This window comes from Anabrus simplex, chromosome 11 (genome assembly GCF_040414725.1).
Source record: "Anabrus simplex isolate iqAnaSimp1 chromosome 11, ASM4041472v1, whole genome shotgun sequence".
Lineage (NCBI taxonomy): Eukaryota > Metazoa > Arthropoda > Insecta > Orthoptera > Tettigoniidae > Anabrus > Anabrus simplex.
The window spans coordinates 74,601,915-74,607,914 of record NC_090275.1 but is presented as its reverse complement, the minus strand read 5'-3'; positions in this window follow the sequence as shown (position 1 = coordinate 74,607,914).

Sequence of the window (6,000 nt, the reverse complement as noted above, 5' to 3'; positions counted from 1 at the left end):
AAAGGCCAGCACGCTAATAATTTAGCCATGGAGCCGGACTACTTGTACTCTGTCTGGCAGACATTTATTTTTTGCTATTAAATGTCCGGCTTTTTGTATAGCGTGTTCTGAGTTATTCAGTTTCCTGTTGTTTTCTCTGTTGCAGAGCTAGTTTTATTGAATTTCCTCCATTTCAATCCATATTCTGGATACCCCTGTCAGAATACATCATTTACTCACTTGGTTATTTGATATGCATATTCTCTGATTTTGTCAGTGATGAAATCTTGCAAAACAATTGCAAACTGCACCAATCCATTCATGTTCTCCCTCCCTAGCCTGGCTTTAAGATAAACTAAGACAAGTATTCACCAAAGTAAGGATTTATGATAGGATGGAAAATAAATGTATGCCTCTTAAAACCAAACTGTTTCTGAAATCTCTCCCTGAAAATGGCGTTGAAAGAGAATGCATTGCATTTATAGAACATGTTGGTTTTTATGAAATGTGCATTCAATATCTATTAAAGTGGAGTAACCCTATGATGGAAGAATTTAAATATTTCCAATGGATGAAGCTTCATAGTATGAAAAACACTAAATTTGAAGATGTTCTTCCTTGTCTCAAGTATATGCAATCTAAAGGTTTGGAAATAGATGATTCTACTGTGCAGGAGGGATACTGACTGGAGGGTGATGGGTATTTAAATGAGACTATGGAGTGGGTATGTGGGAAACTGGGAGTGAGATTTCTAGATCCTAATGGGTGCGTAGGAGATAGGGATCTATGCTCAGATGACCTTCACTTGAACTGCAGTGGTACATATAAGTTAGGAAATTTGTTTAGAAGGGTTATAGGGAGGTACATTCAGGGAAACGGGGTGGTCTAGGGAGCAGTGATAAGGGTACAGGGATCTGGAAGTAAGGTAGGGATGCCATAAAAATGTTGGTGTTGAACTGTAGAAGTATTGTAAGGAAAAGAATAGAATTAAGTAATTTAATAGATATATACAAAGGGCGTAAAACAGATCCGGCCAACAGCTGGAAACTGCAGATGATGATGATGATGATGATGATACAAAGGACGTACTATATTGTTTTACACTCTCTTTTTTGTATGTCCGTGTATGGTTCACTTTTCACTTTTGAAGGTGGTGACATGTAACTAGTGTCTTGTTCCACCGTTTGGTAGCAGCACATGCACAGGAGCCAACGAATGCACTCGTTATAGCCATTTCATAACAACACTGTCAGCAAAGGAGCAGACAACATGGAAAACAACCATCAGGGACAGCACCATATGACTTGGTTCCTATGGAAAGAAGGCGTGATGACTGCAGAAATTCATCGGCGCTTGGTGGCAGTCTCTGGAGAGCATGTGCCATCACGGAAAACAGTTTACAACTGGTTGGAAGGCTGGACAAGGGAACCAGTTCTGGAAGAAATGTGACATTGTCAACACCAGCCAATATTGCCTGGGTCGAACAGGCCATTAGAGGAAACAAATGCATCACATTTATGGAAATGGAGGCAGCCATAGGAATTAGCCGAAACACCCTGCAGCGGATCGTGCACGGCCACTTACAGTTGGAGAAGTGCCATCCATGGGGGTGCCTAGACTCTTGTCTGCAGACGAAAAGCAGAGGCATGTGGACATGTGCAGAGAACTTTTGCAACACCACGATCAAGATCCAGCCGACTGCATGGCTAGGCTTGTTTTTCAACCTTCCACCCAGTTGTAAACTGTTTTCCGTGATGGCGCATGTTCTCCACAGACTGTCACCAAGCACCAATGTACTTCAGCAGTGGTCACGCCTTCTTTCCATAGGAACCAAGTTGTATAGCACTGTCCCTGATAGTTGCTTTCCATGTTGTCCTCTCCTACGGTGACAGTGTTATTATGGAATCTCTATGACAAGTGCATTCGTTGGCCCCTGTGTGTGTGCTGCTACCAAGCAGTGGAACAAGATACTAGTTATATGTCACATCCTTCAAAAGTGAAATGTGAACCATACCCGGACGTACAAAAAAAGTGTAAAACAATATAGTATGCCCCTCGTACTTACCAGATATTGTAATAGGTGTTGAATCATGGCTGAGAAATGATATAATGGATGCAGAAATATTCTCACAGAACTGCAGTGTGTATCGTAGAGATAGGATAGAAATGGTAGGAGGGGGAGTATTCATTCTGGTGAAAGAAGAATTTGTAAGCTACAAAAAAGTTAAAAATGACAAACTTGAAATTCTAGGTATAAGGCTCATCTCTAAAAATAATAGGCAACTTGATGTGTTTGGAGTGTACAGACCATAAAAGGTTAGTGCTGGTGCTGATTCAGAATTATTTGATGAGATAATCAACTATATGGAAAATGATATGGAAAGGAACGTGATTGTAACGGGTGATCTCAATTTACCAAATGTCAATTGGAAAGGTAATGCAAACGACAGGAAGCATGACTAACAAATGGCTAATAAGTTGATATGGGAAGGGCAGCTGATTCAGAAAGTGATGTAACCAACTAGAGGGAATAATATTCTGGACATGGTGCTGGTAAACCAGATGAGCTCTACAGAGAAACCAAAGTACAGATGGTATTAGTGATCATGAAGCTGTTTTTGTCATAGTTAAAAATAAATGTAATAGGAAAGAAGGTCTTAAAATTAGGACTATTAGACAGTACTATATGGCTGATAAAACAGGCATGAGGGAGCTTTTAAAAATAACTATGATCAGTGGAAAACGGTAAATAAAAATGTACACTGACACTGGGATGGGTTTAAAGGAATTGTTGAGGAATGTGAAAACAGGTTTGTACCTTTAAAGGTAGTAAGGAATGGTAAAGATCCACTATATTATAACAGAGAAGTAAAGAAACTAAGAAGGAGGTGCAGGTTGGAAAGAAATAGAGTTAAAAATGGCTGTGTAAGTAAGGAGAAATTGAAGGAACTTACTATAGCAAAGAAGCCAGCTAAGGATAACATGATGGTAAGTAATTGGCGGTCATACAAATTTTAGTGAAAAATGGAAGCGTATGTATAGGTACTTTAAGGCAGAAAAAGGTTCCAAGAAGGATATGCCAGGAAGCATTAATGAACAAGGGGAGTGTGTGTGCGAGGATCTTCAAAAGGCTGAAGAATTCAGTCAGCAGTATGTAAAGATTGTTGGTTTCAAGGATAATGTCCAGATAGAGAAGATGAGTAATACTAAAGAAGTATTAGAATTTACCCATGACAAAAATTACTTTTACAGTAAGTTACAAAAATTGAGAACTAGAAAAGCAGCTGGAATTGATAAGGTTTCGGGGGATATACTAAAGACAATGGGTTGGGATGTAGTACCATATCTGAAGTACTTATTTGATTATTGTTTGCATGGAAGAGCTATACCAAATGAATGAGGAGTTGCTATTGTAGTCCCTGTGTATAAAGGAAAGGGTGATAGACATAAACTGAAAATTACAGGCCAGTCAGTTTGACATGCATTGCTTTGGGAGAGCATTCTTTCTGATTATATTAGACATGTTTGCAAAATTCATAACTAGTTCAATAGAAGGCAGTTTGTGTTTAGGAAAGGTTATTCCACTGAAGCTCAAGTTGTAGGATTCCAGCAAGCTATAGCAGATATATTGGATTCAGGAGGTCAAATGGACTGTATCGCTATTGACCTATCTAAGGCATTTGACAGGATAGATCATGGGAGACTACTGAAAAAAAATGAGTGCAATTGGATTAGACAAAAGAGTAGTTGAATGGGTAGCTATATTTCTAGAAAATAAATCTCAGAGAATTATAGTAGATGAATCTTCATCTGACCCTGTAAGAATTAAGAGGGGGAATTCCTCAAGGCAGTTTTATTGGACCTTTATGTTTTCTTATATATACAAGTAATATGAGTAAAGAAGTGGAATCAGAGATAAGGTTTTTTGCAGATGATGTTATTCTGTCTTCTTCTTCTTCATCCATTCCCTTTTCCAGATTCTCTCTGGGTAGGGTAGTGTACCAAAGCCATCCACCTTACTCGATTGTTCCACCACTTCTCTTCTAGTACTTTATTGCTATCGACTCCTCTATTTGCATTACAGTCCACAACAGAGCTCCTCCATCTCATTCTAGGCCATCCCCTGGGCCTCTTTGCAGTCTCTGTATCCATGAATATTCTCTTTGGTATTCTCTCTCTTGGCATTCTCATCATGTGTCCAAACCATTTTAGCTTTGCTATATCAATCTCATCTTGAAATTCACACACTCCCATGCTTCTCCTTATTTCCTCATTTCGTATTCTATCTCATCTTTTCTTTCTCTGTATGCTCCTCAAGAACCTCATTTCAGCTGCTTGTATCTTACTTTGGTTCTGCTTAGTCAACGTCCAGGCTGCTGAAGTATAGGTCAGTATAGATTTATAATAAGACGAGTATAAAACCTTCTTGTACTTCATTGGCATATCTTTGTTCTATACATTGTCTCTCACACACTGGTAGAAACTTGCAGACTGCTGTATTCTTAAATCAATTTCTCAATCCAAATTTCCATCTTGTGACATCATGTTGCCCAAATATTTGAAATATTTCATTACTTCAAGAGGTTCATTTCTTATTTTTATCACTCCCCTGGATTTTCTGTTACCTCTTGTCATGATCAAAGTCTTGCTTTTCACAGTACTAATATTCATTCCAAAATTTCTTATCTCCTCATTCCATAAATCAACTTGTGTCTGTACTTCCTCTTCATTATCTCCCCAAACTAGAATGTCATTAGCAAAGAGCATAGACTTTACTTGCTCGCCCATCATCTTCTCCTTGATATTATGTAGAATTTTATCCATGATGATAATGAAGAGTAAGGGAGACAATACACTTCCCTGTCTTAAGCCTGTCTCAACTCTGAACCATTCAGTTTGACCCAGCTGCCTTGCCTCGTTTCATTCTTTTAGTGGCCCACTCAATCTCTGCCATGGACACCTTGTTTTCCTTATCTTCCATCTGCACTAAATCTGGTTCTTTGATTTCTCCTTGTACTGAGGTATTCTGCACGTTGAAAAACTCTTCAAAATATTTTCCCCACCTCTGCAATATATCCTGCTTCTGTGTCATCACTTCCTCCTGTTCATTTTTAATGAAGTTGGCACCTTCACCTGTGTTTTTCTTCTTTTTTATCCACTGGAATAAGATCATTTTGCTTCCGGTTGTATCTTCTTGCAGAGATTCAATGAATTTTTGCCAGCATTTCTTTTTCTCTTCTTGAACCACCTTGGAGCACTCCTTGCAGTGCCTGTATTCTGTTTTGCATTCTGTTGTTCTGTTTCTCAGCCATCTTTTACAAGCTTGTTTCTTTCATTTAACTATATCTTTTACCCTGTCATTCCACCAAGACGTTTCTTGATCTTTCTTCCTTCCTGATACTCTTCCACAGGTCTTTTCTGCAGACTCCACCAAAACTGTTTTAAATTACGCCCATTCTTCTTCGATCCTTCTGATGTCTTCCTTAGGTATACTTGTTTTAATGTGTGTCTGGAACTCTTCATTTATTTCCTTCTCCTGCAATTTCCACACCCTTAGCTTTCTCTGCCTAATCTCAGTCATCTTTTGTATCTTTCTCATCTTTAACTTAGCTATCACAACTCTGTGATTTCCTTCAAAAGATTCACTTGGGTGGGCTGTTATATATACCAACATTTTCATGTTACCTTTCTCGACCAAAATGTAATCTATCAGAGTTTTGATTTTGTTATCCCAACTATATCTTGTTATCTTCTAACTGTTTTTCTTTTGAAACCATGTGTTACCAATGATCAGCTCATTTCTTCTACAAAAGTCTACCAAAATATCTCCAGCCTTGTTCCTCTTCCTATATCTAAATGGTCCTATAATCTCTTCATCTCCTTTTCTTTCCTGACCTACTTGGGCATTCATGTCCCCTATGATCACAACTTGTTTGTCCTGTATATGGCCTTCCAGATATTCAAAGTATTCGCCTAGATCCATATCTGTATTTCTTGTTTGTGAAGCATACACCACTTTCA